Source organism: Mastigoproctus giganteus, chromosome 8, assembly GCF_048544385.1.
Source record: "Mastigoproctus giganteus isolate SK-2022 chromosome 8, ASM4854438v1, whole genome shotgun sequence".
Taxonomy (NCBI): domain Eukaryota; kingdom Metazoa; phylum Arthropoda; class Arachnida; order Uropygi; family Thelyphonidae; genus Mastigoproctus; species Mastigoproctus giganteus.
Window position 1 is genome coordinate 193,993,879 of NC_143582.1, and position 14,354 is coordinate 194,008,232.

General features: G+C 33.8%; 1 protein-coding gene across 1 annotated transcript in view; it reads left to right on the forward strand.

Moving 5' to 3' along the window:
- Window positions 1-13,323: 13,323 nt before the first annotated feature.
- Trpgamma (Transient receptor potential cation channel gamma) overlaps window positions 13,324-14,354 on the forward strand; it is a 173,561-nt gene continuing 172,530 nt past the window's right edge. The window contains exon 1 of the mRNA XM_090380001.1: window positions 13,324-13,647. The gene's annotated coding sequence lies outside the window, so the exon portion shown is untranslated. The remainder of the gene's footprint in view (window positions 13,648-14,354) is intronic.

A 14,354-nucleotide genomic window follows, 5' to 3' on the forward strand; every position in this document is an offset into this window, starting at 1 on the left:
GAATGCTTTTAGGAGAAAATATCAATAAAATTAGATTTGCACTTGCTTCGAATTAGGAAAAAGACTAGTAAATGTGAATCTTGTATTCATCACGAGGATTGCTACAAAGAAAAATGCTGGCTTTCAAGAAAAAAATTTACATTTTGATGTTAGGTTTAGAACTAAAAATTTTAGTAAAAGAAAACAAATATAATTAAGGCACTGTAATCGTATTTTTATTTTAGATGCCTGTATAAATCCTCACGTTCTAAAATTTATTAAAATGTTTTTAATGTTATCTCAAAAACAACTGTAGGTTTACATTTGTTTAAAATGCATATGCCATTGTCAAATTCTATAAATTGACAGAAGCTTTCTCCATTATCTAAAATACATTTAAAATTATTTAATAGTTTAATCTTATTTAATGAAATTTATTTTAAAAAACTAAATTTTAAAACCCTGAAATATTTAATATTAAAATACATTGTTTGATTTATAAATAAGAATAAAAAGGAAAAAATAAAGAATGAAAGAATAAAATTAATATATTACTTAGAAGTGCAATTATTATTAAATTATAGTGCGTTTTAAAAAAGATTTTTTTATTATTAAAGAAAGGAAAAGTGTTTGCTATAACAAAAGCTTTATAAAGGCAACCTTTATAACAAAATCTTAATAAAGGTAACCTATATAACAAAACTTTTAAAACATAAAGGTAATCTTTATAACAAAACCTTTAAAAACAATTATAAAGGTAACCTTTATAATAAAATCTTTATAAAGTTATTAAAAGATATTTCAAATACATTTTTAACGTAATTCTTACATTTCGAAATTATTTTTATTTTCTACATTAGTTATTATAAACGTTTGTAGTTTTCATTTAACACCTACAGACTTTTTAATAATAATTTAATAACTATAAAGTAAAATAGCTAATGCTATAAACAATTAAGAGAATTATCCTATCCTATGTTTTGATTTACTGCTAGTAGGATTTAAAGTGCCCACTTAATATTCGCAGAAGAACATTTGCCTTCACAACGAGTTGCCCTAGTACTGCACGGCTTTCAAACATATATTTTTGATATTATAGGATTGCAGGATTTGAAATCAAATAAATTTTGGATGTCGTTCTGTATTAGGTATACGATGTCATTTAGCCATTGCTTCATCTTTTAAAATAAATGGCTAATTAACCTTTTGGCTATGTTATTTACTTAAAAGTAGTGCAATATCGAGGCAACTTGTTGTGAAGCCAAAATTTTTCTGCTATGAGAATTAAAAGACTATTTCATTAACTAAATAATCTAAATCTGCTGGCCACAGTGAAAAAAAAAAAACAAAAAACAGAGAACTAGCCATCCAAAATACAAATAATAAATTTATAATATAAATAAGTTAATTATTATTATTATTATTTAATTTTGTACACCTTTTGTTATATCTTTCGAATATTGTCTCTGTTGAAGCCTTTTAGGTTTTGCAGGATTAAAATGATCTCCATAGCTACCGATAGATGTCTCTTCCTTCCATAGGTTTTTTTTTAATTAATGAAGGTTGTTTATTTGTTTTGTTTGAATTATAACGCATATCTTTTAAAAAACTATATCTTTTAAATTTTTAATTTGGAGTAAATGTTCCTTAAAATATACCATAACTCTGCTTGATGAAATTGGTTCTAAGTAGGAGTCTGCGCTGGTTTAAAATATGAAAACTTTTCAAACGTTTCTTTGAGGAATAAAAGGGAAATGAACCATTATTAAATCCACTATGAAGGCCATTTTATGGAACGTTAGGTAGACTGGCGTGAACGTAGCTACACCATTGAGAAATTAATGTATGAGTGAGACAGGATACGTGCATCATGTATCATAAGCTGCTGAGAGATCGTTTATCTTCCCCTTTTCTACAAGATTAAGGGAAAACTAATTCTCCAGGCATGTGATTCTTAAGCGCATAGAGATGGTGTATTGTAGCAAAGCCATCTGTTGGTCCACAGTTCTCTTTTGTTAGTTAAAATGGCTAATACACAGCGACATTAATGTCTATTTAACACCAACGTTCTGCTGTCCAATGCTTAGCCAAGCAAGACTCGTTCTATGAGGAATATTTGTTAAAATTATAAACGTACTAGGCTATTGTGTAATAAAAGCTAATTCACTATAATTAAGAAACAAATATTGGGCGCCAATACTGAGTTGTTGGAAACAAACGCAATTGTCATCTAGAAAATATTTGGCCAAAGAACATTGGACGATTTCCAGATCTGTTTTCGATAGCCCTGCCAAATTGAAATCACAGATGCAAGAGAAGAAACTGTGATGTAAAATACACAGACGAAGTCCCTGCCAAAATACACTGCTTTGACAATCAGTTTCGAAAGTTATTACGTACTACGTGCAAGATTTCTGTTAGATAGAAATATATTTCATATAATATCATATCCAGATTACATTTCAAAAATCTCTACTTGTAACCATTGCATAAATACCGTTTAGTATATACAACTTTCTACAAAATTAATAGAATACGTAGAAAACGTTGTGTAACTCGTGCAGCTTGCGATGAAGAGGACAAATTTTGGTATGGTGGTGTACCATAGAATAACGATGAAATCAGGAGACAGTGAGAAACTTCGGACAGGTATAAGCGACATTTACAGGGGTTGTATAAGAATTACCAAAAAGGTCACATTATAGGTGGATGGAGGATGCTCGAAAATATGATCACATGACATCAGTACTGCGTATGAACTCCTCAAACGGCGAAACAGGTCTGACAGTGGTGAACCATGCTCAATATAAGGGTATCTATAAGATTCTGTGGTAACAAATCCCATTCTTCCACCAGCTCAGACCTTAGCTCACTAAGTGACCGAGGAGTTTTCTGTCGGCGTGCAATGCGATGTCCAAGGGTGTCCTGCACATGTTTCCTCGGATTTAAGTGTGGTGATCGTCTGGCCATGGCAGTAGTTCAATATCTTCGGTTTAAAGATATTCCTCCACCACTTCAGTTCTATGTGCAGTGGCGTTGTCTTGCATGAAAAGAAAATCTGGGCCAACCACACCCTAAAAAGTCGCACATAAGGTTCGAGGATCTGTTCTCGGTACCTCTGCGCAGTTATGGTACTCCCTATCAAAAATATGAAGAGGGATTCGGCCGATTCCGCCCCACACGAGAACCCCGTGAACAGTGTCTTCTGCGACACTGTTCACAATAAAATATTCATGAAAAATATTTTTTTCTGTTAATTTTGTTGAGAAGTGTAGTATATATCTTTTTTTTTTTTGTGAATGGATCAAGTTGTACTCTATTGTTCTGTAAACTATGGAACTTTGAGAGTGCTGAATTTTTATTAAGTTCTCCGGTAATGTACAGAAACATAATAGAAAAAAAAAATACTAAACTTTTATTATTTAACAAACTCAAAAGAAATTTTATGGCCATTTAGAGAAGTATTTAAAATTCAAAACTGCTGTCCTTTAACTCAAATGCATGACAGCAGTCTTTTTGGCAAACTTTTGAACATAGCATCACCAGTTTTAGCGAATTTGCAATTATGACTGTTTTTAGGTTCTCTACGGAAAAAAAAATGGCACAACAATCCTTTCAGAGCAACATCTGGTGAGTTTAATTAGATATTAAGTTTGGATATTAAAGAGATTTTCGATTTGAATATTAAGGTTCTCAGCTGTTTGGGCTAGCATGTCCATTGACCATTAAAATCTCATCAAGTCCTTCCTGACAGCATGTAGTGGTTTTGCCATTTTTCGCTCGTTTGGAGGTCTAGGTTCGAATCCAGTCCGAGATCGGCGGAATTCTTAAAGTCTCCTTCAGTCAGGACTGTAGTTAATCAATAATAGTCTGAGAGAGTAGGGTCTCTGCCATGAGTTATTCGGCATGTACAGTTGTTAGTTCGTCAAGAACACACATTTATATAAACATGTTTTGTCTGAACATTGTCACTAAACACTACCTCCTATCTGATGAGGCACCAGTTAGTCCTGAAATAAGCTGTTATAGCAGTTTATCTTTTAAAGTTTAAACAAATGGCCACTTGACCTTTTATAGAAGCTATCTGTTTGAAATTAGTGCAATACCAAGGCAACTCTTTGCAAAAGCAAATTTGAATTATGACCTTTCGTTATCTGTGCAGCTTAAACCGCGCTAGCTGCAAAAACAGATGAAAGAATAAGATAGTTCTGCAAACATCTTATGTTTCTGATATAGCTTTAGCTATAACTTTCAATTTCTCTCTTTTATTACAAACATTCAAGTGTCTATGTGTAATAAAGTTGCACTAAAAAATTGCTGTTTCTACCATGATCTATAAAAAAACTTTACCTCCTTCCAGCCACAAAAAGCAAAAATGTTCATCATTAGAAATTTAAATCAAAAGATGCAAAAAATTCAGAAAGGCGTACAGAGCGAAACAATTTATAAAACAATACACTTTATATTTATTTTAATTATTATTAGAATTATTAAGGTAAAATACTAACATACTTTTGTATTTTAAGAAAAAAATCTCCAATAAACTCAAATGTTGCTGTTTGAAAGGAATTTAAAAATACTAAAAAGTCATTATAAAATAGTAATAAACAATATACAGTAATATATATGTCATAAATTTACATAACATGCAATAAAATGAACAAGTTTATAACGAAGATTTAATATAAAAATAAATTTTTATATTAAATGAAATGTTTGCTAGTACTTACCTAGCAAACAGTTATTAAGTGAACAGTTCATTAAAGAAGAACAGGTTTATAACGAAGGATTCAATAAAAAATAACAGGTTTGATAGCAAACAGTTATAAACTGAACAGTCATTAAAAAAGAACAGGTTTGATAGCAAACAGTTCATTAAAAGAGAACAGGTTTGACAACGAACAGTTCATTAAAAAAGAACAGGTTTGATAAGGAACAGTTCAATAAAAAGAACAGGTTTGAAAACTTCTTATTGTATATATCTGATCTTTTAATATTTTACCTGAAAAGAAAATAATGACAGATTGTTGCAGGAATAGCTTTTATTGCGTGTACATAATTTGTAAACAGCTATGTTACTCTAATCGAATTTTTTATCAATTACTTAAATGGAGAGTGCTCCAAAAGATCCAGTGATTTGATAGCACGTAAGAAAAAAAAATTCCACAATAACATACGAATTTTTCGAGATGAATGCACGCTATAATGTAGTTTATATTAAAAAAAATCATAATTATTCATGACTTACGTCAAAAGATGAAGTTCCTGGACTCATTGTATGTAATATTAAAATGTCATCTATCATGTCGTACTAGAACACATAAATAATGGATGGTCGCATGATATTCATATTTTCGACATTAGTGTCCTTCAAAACATCAACTATGCTAAAAGAAAAAAAAATCCAGGAGCATAAAATGGATAGGCCACATTGTTATTTTTTACATAGAAGAATATCGTTGTTCCTTTGTGGGGGAAAGGGCAACCGGCCTTCACAAGGGATGTGGCGAAAAATCACACCGTTGTTATGGACATTTTTCAAAGGGATGAGGGGCATGGTATATTCGAATAATGTCTCCCTCATTTAAAATATGCACTACTTAAAAAAGGACCAAAATGAAATATAAGTGTAGTTTTCAAAAGAGAGCAAAACATAAACGAGTTTGATGCAAACAGAATTCGAAACATCAACAAACGTTTTCTCAGTCCATAAATAAATTTTCATATAAACGAAAGTGTAAAATTTATTTTAGCCTTGATTGCCCTCTGTTTCAGAAATACAGAATAATTGAGGTGTTGACATTAATTTTGCATCATTGGTATGGTATGGGACATGTTCTGTTAGTGTACGGACTGGGCCCGCTCCTACCTTTAGAAGATGTCACTACCAACAACACCTGTCATATCAAACCAACTTCAGCCTGGAATGCATTATTTTTACCTAGATTGGGATGGATCCTTTCAAGACGACAACGCAACCATCCCTCGTACAAAAATTGTATCTGAATGGTTCGAGGAGCATTCCCAAGATTTCCAACATCTACCCTGGCCGCCTAATTATCTAAATCTGAATCCAATTGAGAAAGTCTGCGATATGTTGGAAAGAGAAGTTCGACTTCGCAGTTCTCCACCGACCACAATATAGCAGCTGACAAATATCTATGGAATAATGGTGAAATCTGAAGTTAGATTCCCTCAGACACCTAATGTAGTCCATGCCACCAAGTGTGCGCGCTATAATTCGGGCAAAAGGTGGGCATATACTATATATTAAATAGAGGTTTCTAATTTTATGGCCAGTGAGTATATATTACGTCCATAAGTCTATGAACTGGAAAAGTCGACTTCGAATTACAAAGAATTTATAAAGTATTTTGTTGCCTTGGAAGTAACTCGAAACATTTGAACCTCAACTCCAACAATTCCCTTAATGTGATATTTAAAATTAGGTTTAGTGTGGGAATATTTTTGTGCAATTCGGGTACGCTGAATAAAATGCTAAGTGCAAAGTAAACTCTTCTCTAGAGTTCATTTCTTAATAAAATTAAAGGTCTTCATGCGAATTTTTCAACCTTAAGATTTAGGAACTTTTAGTTTTAGACCATTTACTTGTTTACTTTGTAGTTTAAGTTCTCAACAGAATTTCTATTTTTAACTTAAGGATGTTTACTTAGGTCTTCACTAAGTTGTTATACGTGTCAGTCATTACTAATTCTAAATTAAATTCAAGGTTCAGTTAGGTTATCATCAATACCTGTTTGAAGAAATGAATTTCAAAATTCAAATGATAATGCTGTAGTTTCTGGCAGGATTATTATATTCAGTCTAAGGATACTTTGATAGCTTGTAAAGAAACATATAAGTAAAAATTATGGGCTCCAAGCTAGAAGCAAGTTTGAAGAACGTTTATATCTCCATTACTCTATTAAATACGTGAACTTGGTGGCTAAAGGGGAAGAGCGAATTTTTTTAAAATTCCAAACTATGTAGAAGAAGTCGCTATCTGTAATTAGTGGAAACTGGACTGATGAAAGAACTTTTTGTACCTGAATCGAGTATCCTGAACTTTAACGGAGTAATTTGCACCTAAATTAACACGCGCATGTAATTAGCACCTTACGGATACAGCAACCGTTCACACCTTTAACCCGATAATGTTAAAATCGATGTCCTTTTTTTTTTTCTTTTTTTTTGGTTTGTGTAATGGGAGCAAGTGTCTACATCTGGGCACATTAGGGGTTTGTCGAGATTAATTGGACTCGTTTAAGACATCTTCGACAGTATGGGGAATGATGTTCGTCTGTAAGAGTAAAAATTTATTAGTAGAAGATGAAAGTGGAAAACAATTCTGGGGAGAACATTTCTATTACTTACCTAGAAAACCAGATTTGAAATAAAATTGCTCATTTCCAAGGAAGTGATATTTGATATTAAAAACGTTTTCCGCTTTATAACTGCTTTTAATAAGAAAAAGGGTAAGTTATATTGAGTATTTCATGCTAAAGGGTAGCTTTTTTACAATGCTACACTAACATACATTAATGCCCTACTCTCAGGAGGCAATTTATACATATACTGTACTGATAGTCAATTGCTGTGTTCTCTCTCTCTTTCTCTCTCTCTCTCTCGCGCTTTGAAACCACATTTCATTAAATATAAACCACAAACAACTGAATTTATTTGCATCTCTAGGCATTTATAATGATTATTTTATTGTTTAATCTGTGTTTTAAAGGCCAGAAAATTTCAACCATATGGATAATACAATAGCTTTAATTCTCGCAGCAGAAGAAACTTGCTTTGTAAAGAGTTGCATCGGTATTGTACTGCTTCCAAAATATGATATATTACAACTTTGAAAACTGATTTCATCTACCTCATGGCAGCTCACATCAAACAACTTCTTTACAACTATTTTGTCTGCTTGTCACTTTAGTGGCCATTCGCTATCTGATTAGAAACCAGTTAGTCCTGAAATAGTCTCATAGTAGCCTGATCTTCTAAACAAATGGCCAGTTAAACTGTTCGAGAGGCTATGTATTCGAAAGTAGTGCGATACCAAGGCAACTCATTGCAAAGGCAAGCTTCTTCTGCTGTGAGGATTAAGACCAATGGATTATCTATGTATACTGGTCGACAAAATTAACAGAACACGTAGAAAACGTGATGTAACTCGTGCAGCTTGCGATGAAGCGAGACAAAATTTGGTATGGTGGTGTACCATAGAATGATGATGAAATGAGGAGATAGTAAGAAACTTCGAACAGGTATAAGGGACATTTATAGGGGCTGTATAAGAATTACCAAAAAAGGTCACGTTACAGAAGTCGATATAAGATGCTCGAAATATGATCACATGACATCATTACTGCGCATGAACCCCTCCAACGGCGAAACAGGTCTGACAGTGGTGAACCATGCTCAATATAAAGGTGTCTATAAGATTCTATGGTAACAAATGCCATTCTTCCAGGTATTTCAAAGACTATTGAAGCGCATTTCCCGTGTTAGGCTGCAATTTTGAGAGAAAGGCAGCCGGTTATTGTTCCACGACAATGCCCCCACCATTCCGCACTTGTTATGAAGACATTTCTGAAGAAATATGTTATTATACTGATCAACCATCGACCTACTCTCTCGATCTAGCGCCAGAAGACTTCGTCTTCTTTTCCAAGGTGAAAACTGTTCTCAAAAGAAAGAGATTTCAGGATGTTGAGAACTTAAAGGAGACCATAACTGCCGAACTGAAGATTTTTTTTTGTTAGTTGTTGGCGCATCAGCTTCTGTGGCCATAATGCACCTCCCAAGGTTTTTGCATTTTACTGTGATCCAAGCCCGAGGCGGGATTCGAACCCGCGACCAAGCTGTTTGGTTTCGGACTCGTTGAGGACCCAAACTGTATTTGTGGGGAAAGCGAAAGCTGGAGCCACATAGTCTATGATTGTGAACACTATGAAGACCTCAGAGGGCTACTAATAACAAGGTTGAGATACTTCCCAAAAGGACTGGAGCACCACTTCCTGGACACTGAGGATGAATATAGGGCACTCTCCCAGTATGCGCAAGACCTATTCACCAGGAGAAAAACACTAATAGCTATCTACAGCAACGTACACAGAGATTGACAAAAATCGCGCCAAATGTGACAGAAAACTGAAACCCCGCAGAGGACCAGTACTTGGACAAGAAGAGTGCTGATCACACGGAAAAGAAAAGCAAGGAAGGGGCTCGCCCCATGTGTGACAAAACAGAACAGAATGCAGCACAGACAGTAGAGAACAGACTAAACGCAGCACAGCTGCAAACAGCCTGATGGCGATTTGAAGAGGACACCCTAGCCCTCTTCACCTATTATTCCCATTCCTTGGGGGGGGACGTTTTTTGTTTCCTCTCCTCCACCCCCAAACTTCTACTCTGGTGGGCATGGGCATGCCCCACTGAAAACTGGGGCTATCTACTCTATTGGCCCCATATTTCTGTCTTTTCCCCCCAATCTCCAGTCTTCCTCCCCTCTCTACCTTTATCATAGCGAAAGTCCCACATCAAAAACTTAACATGATAAAATTACCTTACGCCCAAAACTCGGCCTAACAAACCAAAGCGATATTACCCCTACGATAGCGCAGATTTTTCACTTATTCATATTTTTCCTTTCTTTATTTATTTTATTTTTATATATTTTTTATTTTATTTATTTATTTATTTTTATTTTTTTAAATTTTTTATTTTATTTATTTGTTTTTATTATTATTTATTATTATTATTTATTTATTAGTATTTTTTTTAATTTTTTTATTTATTTATTTTTTTAAGGTCCTAGCCGCCGAAATCCCAGGAAATTAAGCGGCAGGCAGGACCTGCCAGAGTGAATCTACAGCTACTGAGTTTCTGGTCTGCCTCCACGGGGCGTAAGTGGGACAACGTTGGGCCTCAATAGTGGTCCAACGGCTAAATGACCAGATGAACAACGGTACAGAACACAATATGCACATGAACACATGAACAATTCCCACACACTTTTAAATCTCTGGCATTTTCCAGTGAACTGGTTCACCACAATGAAAGCAACGCGGAGATGGGGGAAACCCCTGGTGCCGTAAGACAACAACACACACTTACACTTACCTTTGGGTTGCCAGGCAGGCACTTTACCCACCTGGCTAGTCCGGTCGGCACAACTGAAGATCATTTCTTTGAACTCCTTCACTAATAAATGCATTCAATCAAGTGGGTTTATTTTGAATTAAAATAAAACTACTTTGAGCTCCTTTTTGTTCTTTTTTTTTTTACATTAGTCCTGGAACTTAATTGGAATAACATAAATAAATACCAGCTTAACATACGTGTCACATGTACCATGAGTATCTAAGAGGTATTTATCCTCTTCTGTTTGTCCTACCAGCTTTTACAAGTTGTCATTCTAAGAGAGGTCTAGATTTAAATTCTGTCAGAAGAAATGGTTAGATGCATCTTCACTAGCGATCATAGATAGTTGATCTTATTGAGTAGGGATTGGAACCAAAGTTGCTTAGTTTCTGGGAAACTCGAGTTTTTCATTCCACAATACCTTGTTGATATAGAATACAGGAAATTTCGGTAATATATTGACGTCCCATGGCCTTAGTTACCTTGGCGGAAATTCAAAATACTACCTTATCCTTCTTGTGTCTGCAAATAACCATTTAGAATTTGGCAGTCTGTGAAATGAATCAAAATTTCCAATTATTCCAGAGGAATGAAATCTGGGTCATAAGCTTCCTAAAAAAAAAAATGATATGCAAATGAATTGATTTATTTGGAACATCTACAGATAATTTTTCCTCAAATGCTAATATTGAAATATTATTTTTTTATATAACGAAATTTTGAGACCGCCGCTAAAATCCGAAGAAGAAATTTAAAATATATCGAATTCTAATATTTTTCGGTAACTATAATTTTTTATGCAGCAATATGTATGAGAATATAATTAAATTGTTAATCTTTAATATCATTTTTCATTTAAAAAACGGAATAATTCAAGATCTAAGTAAATTTCTCTTTTCCCCGGCAGGTGGCAGTAAGTGTCATTCTAAGTGATGGAATTGCGCGATATCTTATAACTAATATGTTACTATCGAATTCTGTGTTTATATCGATGTTTAACATCGAAATAAATGCCTAAAAAATATTTTTTAGCAACGAATAATAAATTAGATTATTTATCGCAATTACTAAAGTTTATTAAAATCAAAAACACGAAATTTAAATCTCTGGAAAGCTTGTGTGAAATGAACATTAAAGGAAACTCGCGGGATGTGACGTAATCTCTCGAGCAAACAACAATTAACTACCACAATGCAGTCTATTATTACGTGCTGACACGTGAAGGAAATTTACAAGATAGTCACGTGATTTAAAATTCAAATTGATGCACATTTCATAAGTGCGCCATATTTTACAGGCAGTTAACGCAGTTTCCAAATACTGTAAATAAATATTTTAAATCCAAATAGGACAAGGGAAAATATGAATTAATTATTTTAATTAATGTATTTATTTCTCCCCTGCATAGGCTGTTTTACCGCTTATATTAAATCGTTGAAAAAAAAATTCATAATTTATAACACTATAACTGATGTTTACGATGCATATTTTTTATTCTATTGCCGAAATAACTTCGAAACTGGGTTGTTAATGTCAAAGAAACTGCTGGTTACCTCCAGGACATAGAAAGTATCTGCCATCGATCAAATAAGAAATTTTTCCTCCGTTCGAAAGGCATGTAGAATGCTTGCTTCCGGCTGTTGAATAAAAAAAAAAAAAAAAAAAAACTACGTTGAAATAGATACAGAGAGAGGGAGTGAAAGAACGACTGAAAGAATTTCTTCGTTTATTCTACTGGAGACGTAATTTCCACGCCAAATTAAACCGACACTTCTCGAAGCGTCGACTGGTTCTCGACAATTTCAGTAATGTTGTCAGTCTTTTTTGGTTGATAGCTAATCGATCTTAGGATGAAAAGTTTTTGCCACCATCTGTCACATCCAGTCAGCTCTTGTGAATTCCAATCCAAGAAAGAAACAACAAGAACCGTAAAAGTACCGCATCCTCGATTATCAGTAGAGATTTCGATTTCTAATGGCATGATGTACTTTGACTGGAAAACTTCATTCGCCTATGGTGTCTACACTTATTTGAATTTACTAAAATTTCAACTCTGACCAACGAGTAAGATGTTTTTATTCTGCTTATTTTTAATTGTTGCCCTGTGTCGCAGAGTATCTTACGAATTCATAATTGTTTTCATAAGTGCGTTCTAAAGATTGGTTTGTCAGTTTTGCGAGGAGAAAAAATATAGATGGAAAACCTTTTTTAGTAACATTCCTTCTGGGTGTTTTTACACAAGTTTTCCACCTATATTTTAAAACAAGCAATGCTTTTAAACTGAATAATAATTATTTATTTTTTTTTATTTTTGTGGTAAAAGATAAAAAAATATTACGGTTTACATTTTTTTATGTACCGTTATTATGCAAATTATGGTACTGACAGTTCGAAATCTCTTATTCGTGGATCTAAGTTATAAGAGATTTTTTAAAAATTATTTAAAAAATATAAAAGTTTTTCTATCGGAATATTTGTACATTATACATATTTTTAAAAGTATGTAATTTACGTGGTATTTAAGAAATATTTCTTATTAAAAATACCTTTAATTAAAAGATATTTTAATAAATATTTCAATTTACATATTTTAAATATGTGAATTAATAGGAGATTTACGATTAAGAGATTTAAAAAAATGTAAAGGTAATTTAAAAGTTTATTTTTTATTTTTTTTTTATAAAAGACCATTAAAATAACCATTTCTTCCTCTGAAAAACAAAATTCGCGTAGTGGACGTCAATCACAGGTAGATAAAAGAAAACTCTCCTTGTATAGACAATGTAATTATAAATTAAACTTTCGAATTTCGTAGAAACACCATCCTTTTCATCTTTAAGTTAACGTCTGAAGCATAATCTTTATCATTTAATGTCTTCATCGATCCAATGAAGCATGTCAAATTAGAATTTCATCGTCCGCTGCCTTACATTCCCCTGCCGCTTCGATTAAAGCTAACATCATCTCAGTAATTTTTCTCAAACAACCCTCCACCTCACAAAAAAAAAGGGATTTTCCTCATTTAGTCTTTACTAACAGAGACACACACGTGACAAAGTAGCACACTTCATCTTTATCACCCTTTAAAAGATTTAAAGAGACAGAATTTCATCCCGCTAGGTGGCGAGTGAAGTGTGCAAACCGAAGAGTGAGAAAGAGAGAGAGCGAGAGAGAAAGAGTGAGAGAGCGAGCGGGATAGACAGAGAGAAAGAGAGATGCGTCCGTTCTCTCTCTACGTTCCCAGGATGTGTAGTGGATGTTGCAGGAGCCGAGAACACGCTCCTTGTATTGGTCATTAAAATTCTCACTACAAAACGTACGGCACCTATGGAAAGATGCGAAGGATGGATTTGCTTAGCATCGAAAGGAGGTTGTGAGTTGTAGGACTTTTATTTCTTCTATTTGGATTTATTATCGCTCCACATGAAGACTGGGATCGGCGTTTATTCCTTTATTATGACCTTGGGTCAAGAGAATACGGTTGAAAGAAGTGTCAGCGTAGTGCACGGATGAAACACAAAGGTAAGTGGATTTTTTTAAGACACTAAAGCAGTATACGCATAAAGAATGAGTAACGTGTTAAAGTAATGAGTTTGGTTGGACGCATATGCAGATAAACGGGACCACTAGCTCATATCCATTATTGTCAATACGGTATTAACTTACATTAGATTACATAACCTAAATTATCCAGTAGTAAGCGGTTACGAAATCTCGTTGGATATTCTTGAATATGACTAATAGTTAGCATGGTTCTTTGTGAAGAAGTTTTCCGAAGTTTGAGAACTAAGGTAAGATCCTAATAGTAAGTTTGGTACAAATTCTTCTTGTTTTGATGCCGTCTCCTATTGGAGGTTGGCGATCACCACGCTGTACTTCTCTCTGTCTTGGGCGACATGAAAAAGATCCTCAGCTGATCTGCTAGTCCAGTTGCAGACCTAGCCACATTTGCCAGTTTCTTAGCTTCGTATTAGGTTCTAACGTTCCATGGTACAAATAAATAGTTCAAAAACTGAAATTCCAGCTAGCGAATTGATGAAATATGCTTACAAAGTATTCAATCTGAAATACTTCGGACGCTTTAATGATAAAAATTGCGTCAATAGTTTAGTCCGGTACTAGATCCGCTTACAATGGATGCATTTGCGATACCCAAAAAATAGATATTTTTACTTCTTTTATCATTTGTCCTTGTTAAATTCGATACTAGATCTGTACGAAATAAAAAT